Source organism: Silene latifolia, chromosome 9 (genome assembly GCF_048544455.1).
Source record: "Silene latifolia isolate original U9 population chromosome 9, ASM4854445v1, whole genome shotgun sequence".
Classification (NCBI taxonomy): domain Eukaryota; kingdom Viridiplantae; phylum Streptophyta; class Magnoliopsida; order Caryophyllales; family Caryophyllaceae; genus Silene; species Silene latifolia.
In genome coordinates, this window is record NC_133534.1 from 120,593,171 (window position 1) to 120,618,408 (window position 25,238).

Genomic DNA, 25,238 nt, shown 5'->3' on the forward strand with positions numbered 1-25,238 from the left:
ATAGGAATATCAACTTAAAGAACAAACACGATTTTTTCCTGATTTTCCAGCACATGACAGACTCGGAATAAAATACATAACTAATTCCAGAAAAATCAAATTGATACAAAGCCAATTGAATTGGAACCCCATGAGTCTTAGCTACAAATTATATCTAACGTGTTTTTCCCAAATTCCATACTTATCAAGGGTTTTCAGACTGATTTCCAAAAACTGACAGAAACCGTCGCATAAAAAGTATTGATTCATAAAACGAGTTTAAAACATTATTTTTCAGAAATTCCAAATTCTATTATCATCTAGACTATACAAAGATTATGTATGAAGAAGCCTCATAACTGAATCGACATAAAAATTAAGGTTTCAAATCATTTTCCACAACCAAATCAGATTCGCGGACTTTTCAGCGACATGTTCATAAATAAATCACCTAGGACAAACCACAAAGAATTTGACTATGAGATTTTATATGCATAAACTAGACATCAAATAAACAGGTCTCTCTTTTCAAACTTTTCGAAAAAAACGACATTAAAACAGTATAAACAATGGAATTAAATCGACTTACAAACAGGGAATCGAATTAGGTTGGAATCGATGAGCAATCTTCAATCAAATGAAAGGATCGTGTGTGTGTGTGTTGGTGTAAACCATAAAAATTCGTACATGCGATAATCAATAAAGAGGAACACAATAATACGGAAAACAAGAGTTTATTTTATTATTGAAAGATTTAGGGTTACAATTTCCGTAACTCTCTTGATTCCATCTCTAAGGCATTTAGGGTTTTGATACCATCTCTAAGGTATTTAGGGTTTTGATAATGACTACGGGGTCTTATCGACTTAATTCCGTAGGGAGATGATGGGGTTTTTTTGTGACTTATTCCATCCTACCTACAATTTGGTAGTAGGAAGACGAAGTCGTTTGTTTGACTTAATCCATCTCTGCTCTCCTCTAAACCCTAAATATGGAGTTGTATTTATAGTAGAGTGGCTTGGAGGGCAAGACGGCATATTCTAGAATATCCTAAGATATTATCACAATATTTTTTGATAAATATCTCTAAAATACTGAAGATATAATAAAATAAATAGATACCAAAATATAAAATTTTGGTGTCTACAAATGCCCTCTCGAGACTAGTTGGAGAGACTTTGATGTCGGTTGCAACTTAGTCTCGAATCTGCTATTGAATTTGACCCTTGAGAATGGAGATGAAGAGCGAAAATCGTCCCACCGAGCGTGCCAATTTGTAAACCATAAAAATTCGTACATGCGATAATCAATAAAGAGGAACACAATAATACGGAAAACAAGAGTTTATTTTATTATTGAAAGATTTAGGGTTACAATTTCCGTAACTCTCTTGATTCCATCTCTAAGGCATTTAGGGTTTTGATACCATCTCTAAGGTATTTAGGGTTTTGATAGTGACTACGGGGTCTTATCGACTTAATTCCGTAGGGAGATGATGGGGTTTTTTTGTGACTTATTCCATCCTACCTACAATTTGGTAGTAGGAAGACGAAGTCGTTTGTTTGACTTAATCCATCTCTGCTCTCCTCTAAACCCTAAATATGGAGTTGTATTTATAGTAGAGTGGCTTGGAGGGCAAGACGGCATATTCTAGAATATCCTAAGATATTATCACAATATTTTTTGATAAATATCTCTAAAATACTGAAGATATAATAAAATAAATAGATACCAAAATATAAAATTTTGGTGTCTACAGTTGGTGTGCGTCAAAAGGAGGGAGGAGGGTGATATGAGGGTTGTGTAGTGTTAGGGTAACATTAGGTTAAGAATTAGGTTAAAACATGATGGTGGGTGTTGGGTTAAACATGTTATTGGGTAAACTCCAATGGGTCGAGGGTAAATGGGTTAGCTCACATCTCGAATTCCATGTAAACCCGTCTCAAATAACTTACGAAACAACTCGATCTTACGATACAACACGAGTCAAGTAAAATAACATAACGTAATTATCGACTAAACAATTAACCCGACTTAAATAGTAATATAAAATACGGAGTATTACAGTCTTCCCCCCTTAAAATGAACTTCGTCCCGAAGTTCGCTCATCTATCAAACCTCCAAGCATCACCGTGGGTACCAAAACAGATTTTCTAGTATAAGAACTCAAGAACTTAGGCCCATAAAACAAAATGTTACATTCTACCCTCCTAAAAAGAAAGTTACGTCCCGGAACTTACTTCATGCAGACATATCACCACGAATCATTCCATCATCCTACTACCGTCGTTCACCTCAAACTATCGAGCGCCATACCGTAGTTTAACTACACGTTTTTCTTACACATCAACCAACTAATGAAGTAAGAACACAACATAGAGAACTCATTTGCATGGGTGCCACACAACGAAACATCAACTTGATCAAAACCACAATCTATAAACAAGTGCAACATAACATTAAGATTTTACAATCCTACCCAACTAAAAACATGGTTACGTCCTCGTAACCTCTTCTCAACTTTCATATACGTATGCAACAAAATCACTGTCAACAACATGTGAGAGAAGAACACATGGTAAGAAATTTCGCATTAACATTAAGGTCGAAAACAAGGTTTCATTATGGAGTTAGCTGATTGTCAACAAGCAACACTTATTACTTAGCTCATTCTTAACTTAAAACACAACATTAACTAAAAGAACAACAAGAAAAGAACCAAAGGTTTACACGGTTTCATAACGAACCGATCATGGTGTTACTAGTTCTAACATAATGATCCTTAGGTCGCGTTTACTCGATTCCGGTGACTTCTATGTCATTCCCTACCTGGTTCACCTCTTCCCCAAAGTCTGGTTTGGGCGGTTCGATCGTACTTTCGGCATCGGTACATTAGCATAAAATTCGTATCTCAGTCGCTTTGATATAAAGTCAAAGGTATGCTCGGGCGGGTAATGGCCCCGCCGATGAGAATTGGGGTCACGGCATAACCTCATGCAATGGGTGGACAACTCTCTCATATAAAAGTGTTTGTTGTCCTTTAGTATGCCGCAGTCGGGGATAGTATCGATAAGGGTATACGCTCTTAAGCGAGTATTAGTTAAGTACTCGGGGTTCCCATTATGGCCATACTTGTCCATGGCAAAGACAAAGTTTCTCACAATGCTCATTGAAGTCGCATCAAGTGACATGCAACAGTCTCGCGGGTGTACATTATAGGGATCCATCCTACAGAGTGGAAAGTTAAACAAATTATGACACAAGGGTGCTACCGTAGAAGGGTGTTAATATAAAGGATTCATTCACGAGGTTTAAGGGTGCGGAAGTTATATAACAAGTTTTGAGTAGCATTGTTGTAATACCAGGGTTTTGGTCAACTCAAGATTATCACAATTCGCATTATCTACCAGAGAACAACAACCTTAGAAAGATCAACCACAAGGATACACGTATATCAAAGATACAATCTAACGTTGACCCCACCAAATTCCTCTCCCAAGTCAAAATTATTACTAATTCCGAACAATTGAACCATATGCGCATTCATTCCGCCCTACTACTAAACAATCACCAGGAGTATTAAAACATGCTGCACATATGCACTACTTAAACACTTTGAAACCACAGAAAACATAACATGTAATCAAAACCATTTGACTCATTAGACACGCAACATGAGTTAGTCAGTTTGTATGATATAAATTTCAAAACGTATTTCTCAATAACGTAACAACATATGGCCCATGACAACAACAACATTACTTCCATATCACACATGTGTTTAACATTTTAGCAACCATATCGTTCGATTGTGTCCAAGAACTTAGTATAACTCATTTTCAAAGAAACAAGAGATATCGCATAAATAGCTTAACATATACATTTGCCATCATATACCTTGTAGAATATTATCTATGATAAAAGTTTAGCAACTTGAACAACTTCTCTGGTTTGCACGGTTTGAACAAATAGGCAACTCGCGGTTCGATTAAACGTAACTATAACGACTATCATTTAAACGTACGCATGACATGTGAATCATCAAAGGGTTATCTCATTGTAATTCGACGGTTCGAGAATATATTTCAAATATCGTGACAATTGCAACAATCACCTTAGCATTTCATGACAATACAACTATGAACATATCCAATAAGGAACAACAACACTATTTTATTATCATATCATAAGTTTAGGTTGGATTTGAAATAAATTAATGCAATGAAAGTAATAAGTATAATTATAGGCACACAGACTCACATAAAAGACATGAGAACTCGGATGACATCCTACATGTGTGAACATTTAGACATACTCATTACTACCATCCATGTGTAAACATTTTAACATAATTATTATAATTATTCACGCGAGTATATTAGAACAATCAAGTTAACGTTTAACACCATCAACTTTACCAAGATATGACAATATAGTTTTATATTTATATATATCCGACCACTATACAAGTATGATGAACACACCAGAGATACTACAACATGCCAAACATATATAAAATATGTAACAACTGGACTCGTATAAAATATTTCACCCTCGAATAAGGATCAGATTAAGCTATTCAATTTCACACATACTATCATGCCAGCAATGTTATAAACTAAACTTTATTTTTTTTTTTAATTTTTTTTTTCACTTGTTAAGATACATAACTACTGAACATGCGTGCTACGATCATCATATAAAAACATTATAAGGTCGCATTAATAAGGCTCATGAATTAACCAAACAATTGTATGAAAACTCAACATAGAACACACATTTTAAAAGTTATGATTCACGTTGTAACTTCCAAAAATCACGAATAAATAACCGTTCAACGAAACTTGAGTTATATTACTTTTTGTAACATACAGAGAGTTAATAATTCGTGAGAAAAAGAGTGAGGTCCAAAGCTCAAGAATTCAATTTTTAAAGGATTTTGCAACTCGGTTGGTCCAAACAAGTATGTGACAAACAATTGGTCGAAACTTGGGTCAGTTTGCAAAACTTACCATTTAATATAGAGACATCAAGAATTTTCGTGGCTTATCAATTTGAAAACATAGGCGAATCTTCTGATCGATGGAGTTGGAATTATGCAAAAATTATTAATACAATTTAAATGAGGATTTTTACAAAATCGTTGGTCAAAACATCACTGCACATGAACTTCCTGACCACAGCCCACCAAAATATTTATTACTCCTAATCCCTATATCCTATAAGCATGAAACCAACGCCAAATGAACACTAATTCCCTAGGCTACCTTCCATAAAATTTTCATCCATAGGCAATAAACAGAAAAGAAATGGCGGTAAGGTCAATTAAAGAGTAAAATCAAACAAAACGAGTTTCAGCACTAGGTTATTCTTTACTATGTTACAAGCTCTTATGAACATACTATGTATACTAACCCATCCCAACTTAAATCTCACACTTTGTGCTTACGTAAAAATCTATCCCATAGAATCCCTTCGTATCTCGATCTACTCCTTACATCTAAATCACGATTGCTATGACTAGAAACATGCAATTCAATAGTGTTTCAGATTACTATCAAAATACTATACTAGCATGGCTTCGGGATCACATAACCGCATATCGCTAGACATATTAACTCTATCAACACGTCATTCAACATCCATCCAAATAAATATCATCAATTCGCAATCATTTTCACACTCACGATTACCACAATCCAACAATTATCAACCTGAACACGAAAATTTTAATTCTCATCTCCACAACATCACATGATCACGCCATCATTCATACAAAATACTTACCGTAACGTTGTCCTGCAGCATGGTTAGAATATATGGGTCTCAAGGTGTACATTCACTCGATTATATCCAAGGTTTTCCTTCTAACTACCCCATTCACTCAATTTCTCTCGGGTTACAGTTCAAAATCGAGAGGGCAAAAGAGCACGTATTAAGGGCGCCTTCTTAACCGTACTGTGAGCTCCTAACAGTTTATTCCCAGGGGTTCATTTTATTTAGACACCTCCTATGTTCATTGGGTTCATTGGTTTAGGCCTGAGGATCGTTCACTCTGATACCACTTTGTAACACCCCAGTTTATGAGGGAGCCTTTAGCAAGACATTCCCTAATAAACCGGACTGTTACCATCTCGGTTTCCCGAGGTAGTGAATAACAAATTAAACTCCAAGGCAAAAATTATATAATGTCTTTAACTTAATTATTACAAAACCTCTTTTACGTCAAATTACAAAGAACTAACATAAATAAAAGTGAAAGTCTTCTAGATGATGATCTAGCTACTAAGTCTTCTGATCCAGTGTCTCACGCCCACCAAGCTCCCGTTCTATCTCTTAAACCTGTCAAGTCTGCTCGCCAATATTTGGGTCATCACAGGTGTTCACGAATACACAGGGTCAACCACGAGGTTGAGTAGGGAAAACAATGAAACAACAAAATATGATATGCATGCTCCTCCGTCACCTCCATCTCCATCTCAACTCATATCTCATAACTCATATCTCATAACTCATATCTCATAACTCATAACCCGAACAACCCAAACCATACCGATCCCGGTAGACTATATATATCGACCGTAGTCGATCGATCGCCCCATTCCTTGTTGAGGACACCAGGGCAAGTCTCCCGAGAACCCGCCGGGCCTTATCACAACATCATCATCACCACACCACATCACCACAACATCCTCCATCTCCAATGCATATGAATGCTCAAAAGTGAACAATGCAATACAATATGTATATCAATGAATGAAATCATGCCGGCTAACAAATGTTGTGATAACACACTCAACACGAACAATTGATCAACCATATCATAGCGTAATCAACAACCACGAATCAAGTCACGCTCACAATTTGGTCATATAAAACACAAACAAGTCAACACAATTCAACAACACGATAAGAAGTCAAGTGTATTTCCCTACCTTTTCGCAATCCAAGCTCACACAAGCAATCAATTATGAATCTTCACATATCCATCACCTACATAACATAATTATATATAATTACCACCTACTCAATCAAATAATCATGCACATAACCTAGGCTCATCATAACTTAATAGGAATATCAACTTAAAGAACAAACACGATTTTTTCCTGATTTTCCAGCACATGACAGACTCGGAATAAAATACATAACTAATTCCAGAAAAATCAAATTGATACAAAGCCAATTGAATTGGAACCCCATGAGTCTTAGCTACAAATTATATCTAACGTGTTTTTCTCAAATTCCATACTTATCAAGGGTTTTCAGACTGATTTCCAAAAACTGACAGAAACCGTCGCATAAAAAGTATTGATTCATAAAACGAGTTTAAAACATTATTTTTCAGAAATTCCAAATCCTATTATCATCTAGACTATACAAAGATTATGTATGAAGAAGCCTCATAACTGAATCGACATAAAAATTAAGGTTTCAAATCATTTTCCACAACCAAATCAGATTCGCGGACTTTTCAGCGACATGTTCATAAATAAATCACCTAGGACAAACCACAAAGAATTTGACTATGAGATTTTATATGCATAAACTAGACATCAAATAAACAGGTCTCTCTTTTCAAACTTTTCGAAAAAAACGACATTAAAACAGTATAAACAATGGAATTAAATCGACTTACAAACAGGGAATCGAATTAGGTTGGAATCGATGAGCAATCTTCAATCAAATGAAAGGATCGTGTGTGTGTGTGTGTTGGTGTGCGTCAAAAGGAGGGAGGAGGGTGAGATGAGGGTTGTGTAGTGTTAGGGTAACATTAGGTTAAGAATTAGGTTAAAACATGATGTTGGGTGTTGGGTTAAACATGTTATTGGGTAAACTCCAATGGGTCGAGGGTAAATGGGTTAGCTCACATCTCGAATTCCATGTAAACCCGTCTCAAATAACTTACGAAACAACTCGATCTTACGATACAACACGAGTCAAGTAAAATAACATAACGTAATTATCGACTAAACAATTAACCCGACTTAAATAGTAATATAAAATACGGAGTATTACAGTAGACTGTAAGTTGCATTGAAGCATAACAACAAAGACATTAAAAGCTATTCCTAACTGAGTGCTAAGATTTGGTCGATTTTCCAGATCTTAATTTCACATCTCATACTTCACTTCTAACATGACGTGCTTTAATTCCGTCCTCCACTACAGCTACTACTTTCAGATCTGAATTCTTCACGGAGTCGGAGTCACAACGATGTCATGGTGGAGGGATGAAGAAAAAGGTAAGAAAAAGAGAAGAAATTTCAAATTAGAGTAAGGGTACTCAGAGGTGGTTGTCTGACTTTTAGTGGTTTCCGGTAATTACTATAAGGTGGCAGTCGTGATGGTGGTGGTGGCGGTAGTGGTGACGGTGGAGTGGTGGTGGCAGTCGGTGGTGGTGGTGCATGGTGGTGGGAAGTAGTGTTTGGGGTGGATACATGTTTGAATACTAATAGATACATGTATGAATACTATTAGATACATGTGTATCCGGTAGTATAACCATGTGCATCCAGGAGTAATATGATGTGTATCCGGAAGTATGAACTTGTGTATCCATAAGTATTATAATGTGTATCTGGCATTAATGTCATGTGTATCCGCAAAAAATATAAAATGTATCCGCAAAAAATATAAAACGTATCCGAGAGTTAGTGTTAAAACTTGTAACAATTTCCACAAAGTGTATCCGCTAATAATATAAAATATATCCGTAAATAGTATAAAATGTATCTCGGAGTTAGTCTTAAAACTCCCAAAAAAATTAGTGTTAAAAAAGTGTAAAAGTGCATCTAGAATTTTAGTGTGGAAAAAGTGTATCTACATATGTTATAAAATGTATCTGGATAAGAGGTGTATCTGGTATGGAACTAAAGTGTATTTAAAAAAAATAAAAAAAAAACTGGGTTGAAGCTAGTTCATACGGTTCGCACCGTAACTCAAATCGTACCCGAACCCGCCCCCTATATATATATATATATATATATATATATATATATATATATATATATATATATATATATATATATATATATATATATATATATAGGTGAGATCCGGTGAGAACGACTATTCGGTGAGAACGGTGAGAACGAACACTAATAATGGGATTAAAATTAAATCCACGGTCCAAAATCCAAACCCAACCTCGCACAAACACATTAATAAAGCCCACCCAATTATTACTAACAACAGTACCCAAAATCCATGTTGCACATTCCAATCCACCAGGTACACCACCTGATGCCGGCGACCAGCACCAACCGTCGCTGCCACCACAAATCCAGACGACGCCGTCGAACACCAGCACCACCACCAGACGCTGGCGCACACTCATATCCTTCTCCCTCTCTTTTTTAGCTGTCGTCTGCCGCCGTTCTCACTGTCATTCCGACGTCGTCGCCTCTGCTTTCACATTGCAACCATCATCATTGGCATATCTCCGATCAAATATCCAATATTGGCATATTCTCAAATCCCAGATTCCAATTCTCCCTGCTCCGATTTTAAGCTATCATTTTAGCACAATTGTTAACATTTGGTTTCTTCATCCAAACATCATTAGATCCACCATTGTCGGTTCTAATCGAAATCAGTGTATCTGATTTATAATTTGATGTATCTGAAACAAATTTTGATGTACCTTATAACTAATTGTGTGTATCTATGTCAAGATACATCAAAATAGTGGCTAGATACATCAAATTTTATTGTACATACATAAAAAATTAGTGTCGGTTAGTTGTCGTCGACGACTTGTCTGCCACTCGTGTGAACGGCTGTGGTGTCGCGTGCTTGGAGAATACTCACGACAGGGATGGTCATCAGAGAGATACCGCGACTGAGAAAGCAGGGGCTGCACAATGCTCCACCGAGAACGTCGTCAGTCTAGTTTCGATTGCCGGAGGCAGCAACAGGTGAAGATTGTGGAAGAGAGAGGTCGGGGTTAATTGATTTCGACTTTTAAAAGAACATGCACCAGCGAGTTGTTGTGTCGGCGTTGGTGTCTGTTAATTATAATGGCTGTAATGTGTGTCATTTAGTCGGGCGTGAGTTATAAGGGCGTTCTCACCGTTCTCACCGGATCCTAAATCTCTCTCTCTCTCTCTCTCTCTCTCTCTCTATATATATATATATATATATATATAGGGGCGAGATCCCGTACGAACTCGATTTCAGTACGAACCATACGAACTAAGTTAAAAAACACAATTTCAAAAGCCCAAAGTCGATCACTGACTTTCCCTTCTCACGTTCTTTTTCAATCACACATTCAGAGTTTCAGACACCACGCTCACCATTCCTCTCCCCAATCTACCACCACCATCACCGACCGCAGCAGCCTAGATGATCGCCGGAGTCGGCTCTCTCCAATGCTGGCGACACTGACCACGCTAATGAGCCACTCTCCTCTTCGTTGCTTCCTTCACCGGCGATCTCGTATGGATTTACCGACAACGGTGAGGAAGACCACTTTTTGACTCTAAATTTCCCGATTACATCGCCTGCATATTTAGTTTTATGAAATTCTACTTCCTTTTTTGTAGATCTAGCACTTAGAAGAAATTTCAAATTATGGTGACGCGGTGGTTTAGTCGTGGGTACGGTTACTTCACCGGCCTCGTTGAGGGGTCGGTGTTAATGGTTCATGGGTGGGTGAAGTTAGTGGACGGTGTTGCATGGTGGGTCAGGTTTTAGTCGTGGGTACGGTTGGTTAGTGGTAGACTGGTAGTTGCATAATATATGACCGCAGATACACAAACTAGTACTACAAGATACACAAATCGACTTGTGTATCTGGAGTATTAATTTATGATAACACATGAATGCGTTGATGAGAACGCATCAATTAGCATTTTGGCTTGCAAAATGTTGCTTCTGGATGCAATTTGTTGCTTTTTCAAGGTCGTACACGAGAGTAATCTTGAGTCTTATGGTAGCAAGTTAGTCCAAATATAACTAATAGTATAAGTATAGTATATTTAATGAAATCGTGATGCTATATTGAGCTAATTTTATTTCTTTGGTATCTTTAGTGGTTGGTGTTTTTCAAGTTTAGCTTCATGGGCGTTTCTTTTTCAATGATGTATGTTTTGAAGACGAATGTTTTGTGTAGGTGATGATTGATCCAGATGCGCCTAGCCAAAGTAGTCCAGTTTTAAGGAAAAACTTGCATTGGTAAGTACACCAAACAATTTTGATATCAAATTTGGTGGTGGTGAAGTTGCTTTTGAATACATGAAAGACTTATCATCATATTGAATTTGCTTATGTTTTGGAAGAGTAGATAGTTTTTGCTGAAACTAGAGTTTGGTGACGTGTCTACTAGCCCTACATATATAATTAGGAAACCTACTAGAGTGGAGACCTTCTTATCCTATCATTCACTCACCAGCTTTTGCAAGAAATTTATAGTTCAGCCGGTATTTTCCGGCTTTTCAGTGGTTACAGTTTTCCTCGTGGACTATCCACTTCAGTCTAAGGGTGTGTTTGGATAGGAAAAAAGGAGGGAAAGGGAGAGAAGGGTAAAGGAGGGAAGGGAAAGGAAGGGAAGGGGAAGGGAGGGAGAATGGAGGAGGTGATTTTTCCTCCAAATCTTGCCTATGTTGGCGGGGAAATAATTTGCCTTATAGGAGTGAAATGGAGGGATTCATTTTCTCTCCCCTCCAAATCCTTCTACCTTCATTTTGCTAACCAAACATTGGATTTCTCATCCTTCCAATTCCCTCCCCTCCATTTCTTTCCAAATCCCTCAATCCAAACACACCCTAAGAGATAATTGGTTTAATTCTAAATCTCTCTATTCACCTTAACATAAAAGTGCTTCAGGCACCTTACTGTTCATTTGACGCATCACTTTGCCACTTTTACCTTCAAAACGCGTCGTTTGCAATCTGCTCATATTTCATTATCTTTGTCTTGGAGTTGAGGTTTGCGATTTGTCGCTTTTATTTACTCCTCTTCCTGCCTTATTCTGCTTTGGTCTGTCTCTGGGGGCAATGATGAACCTAACAGCCTTTCGGTCTTGCCCTTCTTCTGTCTCTTCATGTTGGCAAACAAACAAAGACCTTTGGTTTAAATAAAGGGAGAATATATATGTATTAATTTGCATTAAGTTCTAGCGGCTGTCAATTTCATAGATTTTAGTACTTATTTGGTGAGATGGGAAAATTCGCTTTCTAGCTTATGATCCTATATGGCAGCTCTTTTGTCGAGGTGTGTTTTGGATGAGATCTTTGATTGAATTTAAGCTAGTCTAATGTTGTATTGAGGCTTGATTAATGTTAATTTCATACGGTTATATTTCCTGGGATCTACTGACAATACGATTTACATTACATAATTGTACGGTTCATAATACATATCAGCAAGAAGTATTTAATTACCTGGTTGTATTTCACTCACCTCTCACTTACGGATAGAGCACTGGTCTTGAGATGTTAGAATTAAAATATCGGATCAATTTGGGCCAGTAATAGAACAAAAGTAAAAAAAAAAAAAACAAATTCATATGATGGCTAGCTACAGTGAGAGTTATCTTCCCGCTGACCGGCACAACAGAAAGATCTGCAATAAAATTATCCTATGTTTCACCACTGTAGTAGCTGACCATGACACCCCACCCAGCTGCCTTTAAGTCTATCGTGGCTTGGATGGATTCAGTCATAGTACCAATTTGTACCACCTCACGTGAAAATACCAGTGAACATTTAGGGCTTCAAGGATTACTTCTAATTTCAAGACTAAAATAGACATTATACTTATATAACTCTTTTCAAGTTCCTTTCTAAAATCGCAAATAAATTCAGGCTAATTTCTGTTTAGTCTTGCTTAAGACGGTCTTAAGCTAAGACCTCTCACAACGCCTTTTACATTTTAACATTATTTAAATTGGTTGCGAGTGTCGTCTTAACTTGTTAATTAAGGCAGTCTTAAACAAGAGTTTGTGATTTCTGTTTATTGAGTCAATTAATGTGTTCCGAAGAAAAAAATGGTGGCATTCTAAATAAAACAAATAGTACTACCTACGTCCTAAATCCTAATAAATAGTTATCTATTGTCTGTTTTTGTGACGGAAAATTTAAACATATGTAACTATTAATTAGGATGTAGTGGGTAACATTATGATACCTTCAAAAGAAAGGCATTGCAAGCCTTTTTCTCAATTGCTTTCAGCTATTCTTTTCGGATTAGTTACTTAAGGGTCCGGAATACCTTAAAATTGGTTTAGGGGTTTTCCAAGTTAGAAATCTGTTTGCCTTAATCTAAAACATTTGGAGGGTTTGAGGAGCTCTCGGTCGTGATTGATGGTGGGAATTCTACCTTCTCTTGATTAAGTAGTCCAGATAGAGTTCTGTATCTAGCAATTTAAAAGAGTGTAACTAGCTATAGGTATGTATCTAGCAACTTAAAGGAGTGTATCTGGCTAGCTAGAAGTATGTATCTAGCAACTTAAACTAGTGTATCTAGCAACTTAAAGACTGAAGTTTGTGAGCTTTTATCATTTGATGTTGGAGTCTATTAATGTGTTTTTTTATATGAGGTATACACCGACGCTTGTTTCGCGGCGTTTTTTAAAAAAAAGTTGGATTTTATCCGATTAGTCCAAACTTAGGGCGCTTTTGGGAAAGCTCTTCTAATAAGTTTAGAAGGTTGTAATGACCCTCGGTTTGTTTTGTAACTGGTTTGTATGTACTCATATATTATGTAGTATATAAAAATAGTACACCTTTGTCTAAAAAAAAAAGGGACCGCCGGACTTGAATGTTTTATGACCGCCATATTCCCTTCTAATTCTCTAATAAAAAAACCCTTATTCACCATTTCATTGAGAAGTTATACAACTATCAATTGGAGACTTTGTGAAAGTAATATTCATCATCCAGAATTAGGTACGAAGCCCGGCCAATCTTTTTAGGTTTAAATTAACTTTGAAGTTCAATTAGATTCAATCTCATGTCTTTCTTTTATTTTTGTTCTACTGAAAATTGGGGTTTCATTGATTTGAGATATAAATTTCAATCTCATTGTCTTTCTTTCGTCTTCTCGGCGTCCTTTTGTTCAATTTTCTAGCCAAATTCTGGTGAGTAGCACGCTAATAGTCAATCGTTTCAGCCATGGTTATGCTTTTCTCTGATAATTTGGGAATTTAAGTTAAGTTAATTAAGTTTTAATAATCAAATACATAGACTTATGACCGACGGTTCAAGAATTGAGATTTAGCCATTGTTTCCCTGATTGTTTCTCCAGAAATTGCCATGCATCAGATGTGATAATTGAATGCAATTAGACATTAATGGGAGCAAATTAAATGGTCTTCTTGTCACAAGGTTTAAGATTTAAGTTTGTTTTGTTTATTTGCCTTTCGATATAGTTGTTCGGATTAGAAGCTAATCCTTGCCTGTGTTTGCTTCAGTATTTGAGGACTTTGTCAGTGTTCTTAATGTATGCAATTGTAGTTTTCAGAAGGCTTGCTAGATGTAGGTGTAACTATTACCCTGTCCTACTCATTTCTACAATTTTACCCTCCAGTTTCTAGTGCGACAAAAACCATGTTAAACTATTGTCTATCCAGGTTAGATTCTCTTCTATGTTTTATATTATCGGTTGAATTTATTCCAAATTTCTTCACTGTTTTCTTTTGTTTTTGTTTTTGTTTTTTCACAGAAAATTAGAGTTTTGTGGTCTTAACGAGCTTAAGCTAATTTCTACAGTTTGCTGATTATTTAAGGCTCTCTAAGTTCAGTAAGCTGCCTAACTAATTTGAATATGCTCCTGGGTTCAATGTGTAAATTAGTCTTATTCTTGTTGAGTAGTTTCCTTTAATGATTTGTATATCTTGTAGTAATACCATGTGTGACGGGGCTGATAGCGGGGACAGGGCTGGTTGTGGGGTTAGTTCCAGGGTTATGGTGTGGTGGTCAAGTGGGTGGTCGTAGTTGATCTTTAGGTCATGTATACAAAATACCAGTTCGGATACACATGGTATTATACTGAATACACATGGTATTACTACTAGATACACAAATGATTTGTGTACCTAGTAGTAATACCATGTGTATGTGGTATTAATATCATCTGTATCCGAGGGTAGTATTAAGGGTCTCTTGGTAATTCGTACGGTTCGCACCGTAAGATAGTTCGATTGAAAATGACGAGGTGCGGTGCGCTTAACTAGCAAGGGGTTTAATGTGCTTAGGCAGCGACTTCTTATAAATAAAACCTGGATTTCATACTGCGCTTGTAACTATTATGAATGCCACATTTCCACCTTGTGCATTTCAGTTTGAAGAAGTTGGAACTAATCTGATATACTTTTCAGTTCATAAATAAAATTCTGAATGCTAATCTTTTTGTGGGAGATATCTGGTTATGTTTTCTTTTGCATACTTGCATTTTATCCATTTCTCAATATGGTTCTTAATTCTCGTGTTTATGAAGTTTCATAATGTAAATTTAAATGCGTCGAATGTGCAGGAAGCAAAGAATTCCACTCGAGTGGAATGAAAATGGATGGACACTGTCAAGATGAGACATTCTATATGTTGCAGATGAACACACCCAACTAAGTCAAATGGCAGACCGGGCTTCCTTGTTGATATAGGTTTTTTGTTATGCAAGTACACTCTTATCATGGGTGCTCTCGCAAGTTCAAGATATCAGATGCTAACCAATTTTCTTATTTGTGCGTAAGCAGTCCATGGTTCTATTTTTCTAAGGCCTAGAAAGTAGAGACGAAGGCCGAGGAAATCATCGCATTAGGTCTTAGTTCGAATAGTCATTTGTTGTAGTTATATTTGTACAATATATATTATAGTATGGAAGTTTTATATAGTAATTCAAAGAAGTGTATCTAGATAGCCAAAAGTATGATTCAAGAACTTAAATGAAAGCGATCTAACAACTTAATGTGATCAAACAAAGGGGACTTATATTCTAAATGGGAGTCATGGCTTCTCTCAATTTATTTATCTTTCATCCATCTTTAAAATCACCATTTCTTCAATCGAATCGCTTAAAATCTTCGTCGTTTTTTTCACCCTTTCTTTTTCATTCTTCAACTATTGCAAAAAACATTTAAACTCTTCAAGTAATAGGTGCCCAACCAATTGTTTCATCTCACTTTTAATGCTCATCATCTGTTGCACAACTTCTTAATTTATTACTAAGCTAATGAGTGTATCTAGCTTGCTAAACATGTGTATCTATCAAGGTAAGTGTATCTAACAAGTAAGTGAGTATATCTACCAAGGTAAATGAGTGTATCTAACAATCTAAAGGCGTGTATTTAACAAGATAAAGAAGTGTATCTAACAATCTAAAGGAGTGTATCTAGTACGCTGGAGATGTGACGACTATCTTTTTAAGTAGAACATGAAGTTTATGTTTATTTAACTTTAAATTAAGGTTCAATTCAGTTTATATTATTGTATCGTGACTTGGCAACTTTGAACCAAGGGTGCATTGACAATTTTGACACTCTGCCCCTCTAGGCCTCCACCAAGTCAGCTTTATGACCAAAGTAAGTCTTGCTTAAAACGGGTTGGATTTTAAGACGGGTTGTTGTGTGAGAGGAAATGGGTAGAGGGGACAAAGGTGGGACCTCCCATGTGCTCTCCACTCACCCTAAATGGGTATTTTGTGAGAGAATATGGTATCCGTCTTATTAATAAGACGGATACCTTGGTCTGAAATAAGAATTGGTGTTATCACCATCGTGACTCGGCAACTTTGAACCAAGGATTGTCATATCATGTGAATCTTTTGACAACGTGATAATTAAATTCAATCAAGTTACATAAAAACATGCCATAGAATCTTATTTTACATGTCCAATATTATCACCATCATAAAGTGGGTACATTATCTAATTTAGAAGGTTAATTTTATTCATACAAAAATCACAAAAATGAGTAAAGTCTCCCAAACGTGTACAATATTTAAGGTCACAAGTTTTGAAATGGCAAATCAATTCCAGTTAAATTCCAGGGAATTATTTTGAAGTAATAATGTTAAAAATTAAAATAATTAAGAAAATATTATCTAATAAGGTAAAGGAGTGTATCTAGTAAGGTGAAGACATGTATCTAGCTTGTAAGAGATGTGTATCTAACAAGGTAAAAGAGTGTATCTAGCAATCTAGAGGAGTGTATCTCGTGTGCCAAAGATGTGCATCTAGCAAGGTAAACGAGTGTATTTAGAAGGTATAAGATCAGTATCTAACAATTTAAAGGAGCCTACCTATGTTGCGAGAGATGTATATCTAGCAAGGTAAACGATTGATCTAAGTAATCTAAAGGAGTGTATCCAGGCTTTGCCAAAGACGCGCATCTAGCAAGGAAAAAAGTGTATCAGCGAGGTAAAAGAGTGATCTAAACATCGAGAGATGAAGATCTCAAAGCAGTTTTAAAAGAGTGATCTACTATCTAAAGAATTTAAAATAGTGTATTTAACATGCTAAGTTGGTGGCACATAAATAAAGTTCAGTGGTCTAAAAAACCGTTCCCATAAAACCCATCTGAGGTCCTTTGGGGATCACTTAACAAAGTATCCCAAATACGAAGGCTGTCTTTGAAGCTGAAATTCTTTAATTTGGATTAGAAACCCATTTGAAAGAAACCGTTCACAGATTAAATAACCGATATCTCAAAATTATTTAAAACTCATAGATTATTCTCTAATACAATTTGAGCAATAACTTATTAGGATGAGTTAATGAATGCAACAAACTGATCCATGAGAATAATAACATTAGCTGAAACAGGATCGAACAAGTGAAACAGATGATTCTCACCATGTGTTTCAACAACTTGTATATCTCCTTTCAACCCACTCTTCACCAACATTTCTTTGTAATGGAATCCCATGTCCCTCAATTCATCTTGTTCCGCCACCAAAACTAATATCTTCTCTCCAACCAGCTCCCCTAACCCGGTATCCATTCCCGGATTAATCAATGGGTCATCGGACCCAATACTAGCCGGGTGTGCAAATTTCCACAGCAACTTATCTTTAGTAGTGAAGACCGTTCCCATTACTGTAACTACCTTTGACATGATCGTTGTAAGCTCCGTTAGTGCCGGATACACACATCATACATGTATCTAGTAGTATCTCCGTTAGTGCCGGATACACACATCATACTGTAACCACCTCACTCACCACCACCACCTCAGTCCGAACAACTAATTGAACCTATTGCCAGCACCACCATGGCCACCTCAGCCCCAACGGCAATCCAGGCCCACCAACACTCGCGACATGACACACCACCACACCTTCACCCCACGGACACCACCAAATTAGCGCCATTTCCCCGACTAGCACAAACCCTTTACGCCGAAGCCCATCAACAAGCGACCACTCCCAACGACAACCACCTTAAATGCCGACCACATTAGCTAAGTCCGGCGAGAACATTTTACCGTCCTGAATTCTCCGACATAAAGCCTGACAAACTTGAATTTTCGAACTTGCTATTCATTTGCGGTGTACCTACAATTTAAATCGCAATCTCAGTTTTCATTACTATTCAAACACGCTCCGATTGAATTTAATAGAACGATTCAGGTATTGCGAGGTTCGTGGCCCAGTTCCACCCCACGCCGACAACTACTCCTTGGTGAACGGCGTCGGACAACCATCACACGCCGACTACTTCATAAAATGCCTCCACAACCACTAGAGCTTGTTTAGCGATTGATTTGAGTTTTGATCAGGTTTTTTTGGTTGGTTAATTGCTTCAATTGAAGTAAATTCGCGCTTCAATTTCGCTCCGGCGACGGTAATTTTTGAAGCTTGATTAGAATAATTAGGAGTCTATTATGTAAAACAATCAAAAAATTATGTAGAGTTGTCGAGTATTTCGTCCGGTGCTGAAGAATCGTCGAAGGCTCGAATCATGGTGATGGGAGGACGATGAAGATGACAGGGTGAGTCGGACCGGGGGCAACTGGGAAAGTTGTCGAATTCATCGGTAGTGTCGAGTTCGTCGTCGCCGGAGCCTTCAAAGTGTTGGGTAGTTTAGGCTGTTGATTCTGTGCAGGTGGAGAGAGAAAAGGAGAATTAAAGAGAAAAGGATGGAGAAGATGAAATTACATGGCGAAATGGTCATTGATGCGAACTTGATGAGATGTGAAATGGGGATATTATTGATTATTAGTATTTGTAAATTATATAACCAAAAGTCAATGACTCACTACTCAGTACTAGCATTTGTGCATTATGTATTCAGAGCACTTGTGGGGCTGGTAAGTGGCTTAATTCTGGCGACGATTTCTTAAGTATGTTCAGGGTTACTTTTTGGGCATTGAGTCCTATTATATACATGTATTATATACATGTATCTAGATCTCGTATATGTGTATTTAGTATAATATTTTGTATATTTAAGTTTTTGTAATGATGTATCTAAATTGGATATTTGTGTATCTACGATAATATTTTGTGTATCTAGGATAGTCTAAAGCGTATCCGAAATTTCGTAAAAAATAAAAATGTATATAAGATATATTTAAATGTATCTAGTGGCGATAACCATATATAAAAATAGATAAAAAATTATATCTACACTTTCAAAAAAATGTATCTAGAAATCATGTAAAAAGTGTATCTATAATTTGGTAAAAAAAAAAAGTGTATCTAGATCCATTAAATATATGTGAGATACCCTTTAATTATATATGTGAGATACACTTTTTAACGGTGAAAACGCACTAGATACATTAAATATATGTGAGATACACTTTTTAACAAATCTTAGATACACTTTACAGTATGGTAGGTACACCTTTTATACGGATTCTCCATACATTTTATCACAATGTAGGTACATTTTTTTTTTCATATTTTTGTATATACACTTACAACCACTAGGTACATTAAAATATATGTTAGATAGATTTTTGTTTTTTTACCAAATCTGATACATTTTGTCAAACTGTAGGTACATTTTTTACATAATTATAGATACATTTTATAACAATGCATATACACTTTTTTCTATCCTAAGTACATTTTCCCCAACATGCGATACAAAAAATACGAACTACCTAGATACACAAAATATTATTCTGTATACACAAATATATGATCGGGATACACTCTAATACACAAAAGACAAACCTATATTACAAAATCCAAAATTCAATAAAAATCCCCAAATTACAAACCCTAATTAAAAAAAAAAGAAAAAATTTAGAAACAAAACTACCGCAACTTTGAAATCATCTACAAAGTTCATCACCCAAACTCAACTCTTAAACAGTATACGATCAACAATTAATAACAAAACAAGTTAATGCCCCATTCCACTAAAGAATGCACAAATTTATGATTAAAAAAACAAAAAACTACACCTGAATAAAGGACGAACAACAAAATTCATTGCACAGTAAGTATACTAAGAAATTCACACTATGAAATGATATACTAAGAAATTCACACTATGAAATGATAATTAATAATGATTATGACCTAAATAAATACGATTTCGCTTCGTCGAATTACAATGAAGATGCAAAAAAGACAATATTCGAGACGAACCGGACCGAGAACTCAAACTAATTAATTGCAACGAAGAAATGGAGGAATGAGCGGGGGAGAATAAAAAGGCGTTGGTCGGAAAAATACGCCGAAGAAAGGCCACGTTTGGTAGACGGAGTTGAGATGAAGAAGAAAAAGAGAATGGAAATGGTAGAATGAGGCTTGTAAAGAGAAGAAGAGAATGACGATGGCTGACCTCGCCAGTAGTTTCGATGAGCGACGTTAGAGTGACTAGTTGTCGTTGATGTTGTCAGTGCTAATGGCGGACGATATTTAATTGGTGAGAAGGAGAAGTTGGCAGGGGATGGTTAAATGAGTAAGTTATGTTGAGTGAATTTGGAAATGACGGGGGTAGTTTATATGCGTGAGTTTTTGTACAGCTAGTTTGTTCTCACCGTTTGCACCGAGTGGTCGTTTGCACCGAATCTTGACTATATATATATATATATGTATATATATATATATATATATATATATGTTCCGGGTGTAATTCCAGAGCAAGTATCGTTACCACCCGTGGCTTGTAGAATAATGTCTTGAGTTAAATCCTTCTTGCTTCTATCGTTCCTTTAGGCCTCTCCTGCAACAATGAACGAACTGAGGGCTTGGCTTTGTGCCAAGCGTACTCACTCCGACGCTCAAGTCAGTAAACTTAGAGGATTAAGTTGTATTACTTGGCTAGATGTGTATTGTAGAGAGATAAGGGAGATATTACCAGATGAATAGTGTATTTAGGTTAAGTTGTGGGATCCTTTCCTCAATGAAGGTTGAGGAGTATTTATAGGCTTTCACCTTTTGTCACGTAGTGGCCAAGTGGCCAAGTGGCTAGCAGGTGGAAAGACCGTTCTACCCTCGGCCGATGGACCTATGGCGGGCCGGCCGAGGGTCTTGGATGTGAGTACGCGGGTATGTGTTTTGGCGGGTTGTCGCGCCGAGACCCAGGCTAACAGCCGATGGGCTGCATCGGCTATTTGTCTAAGTCGTTGACTTCTTTGTGGATATCTTTGACCTTGCTCGGTGTGTTGACTTGGTCGGCGGTGCGAGAATATGCCCCATCAATTTGCCCCGGCGTAGTCATGCCGTGGTATGGCTCCGATGTATGTTGAGCGTATATTCATATCCCCCTCCACATGGATGTGTAAAGGGCATTCGATGTGGAAAAGAAAGTATTTGGCCGAGACCAGGGTTGAGAGTCGGTTGTTTTTGATTGCCCCAGGCACCGGTGCTTCCTAGCTTGGTTGACCATGTGGCGGCGGAGAGCGATTACATAGGAATTCGTTGAGGAAGATGAACGGTGAAGAGATGTGAATGGGCGTGTTGAAAGACGCTTGGTCATTGTTGCATTGATTGACATTCAACTGTTGCAACGATTGACATTCCGTGGTTGCATGTCCGACACGTGTATGTTATTTGATTGGTTGACGCTTCATGGTGTGCCCTGATTGGTCCTTTTTCATGGGCTTTTCTCTATAAATAGGCGTTATTCCGTGATTTTGGCCTCCATTTTATTTTCTCAAATTTTCTCCAAAATCTTCATCTCTCTTAAACTTTCAAGGACTGCCTTTGTCTTCCCAATCTTCCGAGTATTTGATCCGGCGAGTGTTTTTCTTCGAGGTAAACAAACAACTTCTCACTTCTTATTTCGTTAGTAATTGCTGTGAACATGTCTGCTGATGCCGGGACTGGTACTTCTGCGCCGGGGGGTTCCCCGTCGCGTCTTGATGAGGAGGAGGGACTGGAGGCCATCCCGCTAAGGTTTGGGGGCCCTAGGTCTCCTTCTCCCGTAGGCCGATCTGCCCCTCCGGAGGAGTTGGAGGATGAGGATGATGCTGATGATGATGAGGGGGCTCCCGGTGATGGTGGGAGGATTACTACTCCGGATCATGGTGAGGGGGCTCCCGTTGATGGTGGGAGGATGACTATTCCGGATCATGGTGAGGCCTGCACGACTGGCCTCGACCGTGTCTGGACAAATAAATTCGCAAGCAGCTCCGGAGAAACTCTTTTCGGAGATCACTTCTTCCTTGGTGAGGGGTATAAAATTGTTATCCTGGGGAGGGTCGGGCGGTCTCTTTGTCCTCCCCGGTCATATCGGCGTGCATCTTAGGCATCCGGAGTATGGGCTCGGTTTCCTTTAAATGAACACGTCATGGCCATCATTAAAGCTATGAACGTTGCCGTGGCCCAACTGCATCCGTTGGCCATGAGGACGATAGTCGGCTTTGTATGGCTCTGTGTTTTTAAGGGGGATACCCCTACGGTCAATCTATTCCGCCGACTCCATAGCCTTCGGCCGTCAAAATCCGGCAAAGTGGGATGGTATTGCGTACAGACGGAGCCAGGCTATGTCTCCGTGAACAAACTTACTTCTTGCAAAGACTGGCAAGGGCGATGGGTGTACGTCCGAGTGCCGGAGGATTACCCCTTGCCTCGGTCCTTCCAGAGCCCCGTTTACTTACGGTGTGAGACCCGGGAAGAGTATGAGAAACACGTCTCCCGGGGTAGCAAGGTTAAGATGGACGCTTCGTTTGTCCCCTTCTGCGGATGAGAAGCGGGCAATGCGGCTATTTGATCTTTGAGGAGGGATGGCTGCCCCGACTCGCATTATTCTTCAGGATGAGCTGTTATGCGCGTCGGCCTCATACCGGCCCTCAGCCTGGGGTGAGTGGGGTCGGTGTGTGAGGCCCACCTTTGCTTGTCATGTTCCTTTTTCGAGCTTTGTTTTACTTCCTTTATGTAACTCTTGTTCGATTTCTTGCGGATCGGTTTGGCAGGATCATGCGAGAAGGACTTGGAGAGGTTAGGGCTTGACAAGGACGGGAAGGTCTTACAGCGGCGTCCAACGGCCGATTTTCGTGATCGTAGACTATCCCCCAACGAAGTCATGGAGAAGCAGACGAGGGGGTTGGATCAGGAGACGGCCCATGCACGGGTTCTTGGAGGCGTGCCGAAAAGATCAAAGAAGGCAGCGTCCAAGTCGGCGGCATCAATGCCAACTCCTTCTTCGACCCCGGTGGTCCAAAAGGATCATGTGGAGGTCATCCATATTACTGAGGGGGAGGTGACCGTTGCTAAGGTCCCTTCTCCGAAGAAGAGGAAAGACCCACTGTCTGCTTCCACCGTTGCCGGGGAGAAGCCTGCCTCCACCAGTCCTCCAACTAAGAGGGTTCGAACTGGTACGGATTTAACTTGTGGTTCGGATTTAGCCGGCTCGTTGGACATTCCTGACGACAGGCTTTCTGACGTGTCAATGCATGGTGACATGGATGCTCTGTGTAAATTTTTTGTAGATCCATCGTCGGCAGCCGCCGTTCTCACTGAACGGCAAGTAGGGAAGCAGCCTGAGAAGGCGATTGAGAAGGCGGGTGACAAAAACGTCATCGTGGACTCCTCACCCCAGAAGGTTACTCCCATCGAGCTCGTGGCGGAGGGTGAGAAAATATATAAGAGGTTGGGGAGGTGGAGCCGTCTAGCCGCCTCCCTCATCATGGAGCAAGAAGAGGCCACGACCCAATCTGGGCCGCTGATTGCAAAGCTCAAGCTTGATCTCTCTCTGCTGCGAGGGGGAAGCGGGAAGGCTAAGCTGGATCTTCATCGCCGAGAGGCGTGCGGAGGAAGCCGAGAAGCTCGCCGAGGGCCGAGAGGGCCAAAGTTGAGGATCTTTGATGGCGCCACGGCCAAGATGATGGAGGAGCGGGACAGGTATAAGGGTGCCTACGACGCTGTGGTTGCCAAGAGGGACGAGTGGGAGGATCGGTTCCGAAGCGGCGGAGGTGCTCGGGGACACGCGAGGCTATCCTTGCTCAAAAAGAGAAGGATATTGAAATGCTTCAAGATGATCTCCTCCCTAAAATATGCGTCGATTCGGGACAGGCCGAGGAGACGACCTGTGGGGGAGGCAATCGAAGGGCTGTCCCGACGGCTCCTTCCCGTGGGAGAAATTTGACCAGCTCCTGGATGAGATGGCCGATCTTTGCGGAAGCGGCCGCAGAGAAGAGAGAGCGAAGAAGGCGGCTCAGATAGCTGAGGCCAAGGCGGCCTATGATGCGAAAGTGAAGGAGGGTGAGAGGCTGAAGTTGCTTGAAGATGTTCAGCCTTCCTCAAAGCCGGCCACCGAAGATGCTGTTGCTACTGATGGAGGGCAACGACAGGCATAGGGAGACGGGCGGTCGTCACCGGACTCACCCGGCGTCTCGGATTGCTTTAGCTGTTCGGGGGCCAATTATTGAGCCTTCTCTCCCTGCCATCCTTTTGGCGCTTCAAATCCCAAGTCTGTGACCTTTTGTTTTTTTGTTTCCTCGCTTTTTGTAAAGCTTTGGTAGGTAGAGTTTAGGCTATCCTTATGGGGACGGCCGTCGTTTGTACTCTCCTTGCAATCATTTTTAATGAAGTTATCTTATCGGCCTTTGGCTTGGCCGGGGCTTCAATCACAATTCCTCGCTTGTCTTCTTGCGTTATTAATTGGGTGCCTTCGTCTTTACGCTCGGCTTGACCGAGGCAGTTTGAATACATGCCCCAACTGTGTTTAACGTCTTTAGTGTTCGTAACTGTGTAGGCGTATTGACCGCTAGATTGGCGTCTCAATCGCACTTAGTATACGTTTCTTTTTTAGCGTATCGACCGGCGTGTTCCCCGTCGCTCTCGGCTTTGACCGAGGTAATCGGGGTTGCGGCTTCGATAGCGTTCGTAACTGTGTAGGCATATTGACCGTT

General features: G+C 39.0%; 1 long non-coding RNA gene across 1 annotated transcript; it reads left to right on the plus strand.

Annotated features, from left to right (window-relative positions):
* The first annotated feature begins 10,129 nt into the window (after positions 1-10,129).
* Positions 10,130-15,923, plus strand: LOC141600033 (uncharacterized). The gene is made up of 3 exons (XR_012524098.1): positions 10,130-10,442; positions 11,099-11,160; positions 15,460-15,923. It is a non-coding gene; the product is annotated as an uncharacterized LOC141600033 (long non-coding RNA).
* The last annotated feature ends 9,315 nt before the right edge of the window (positions 15,924-25,238 follow it).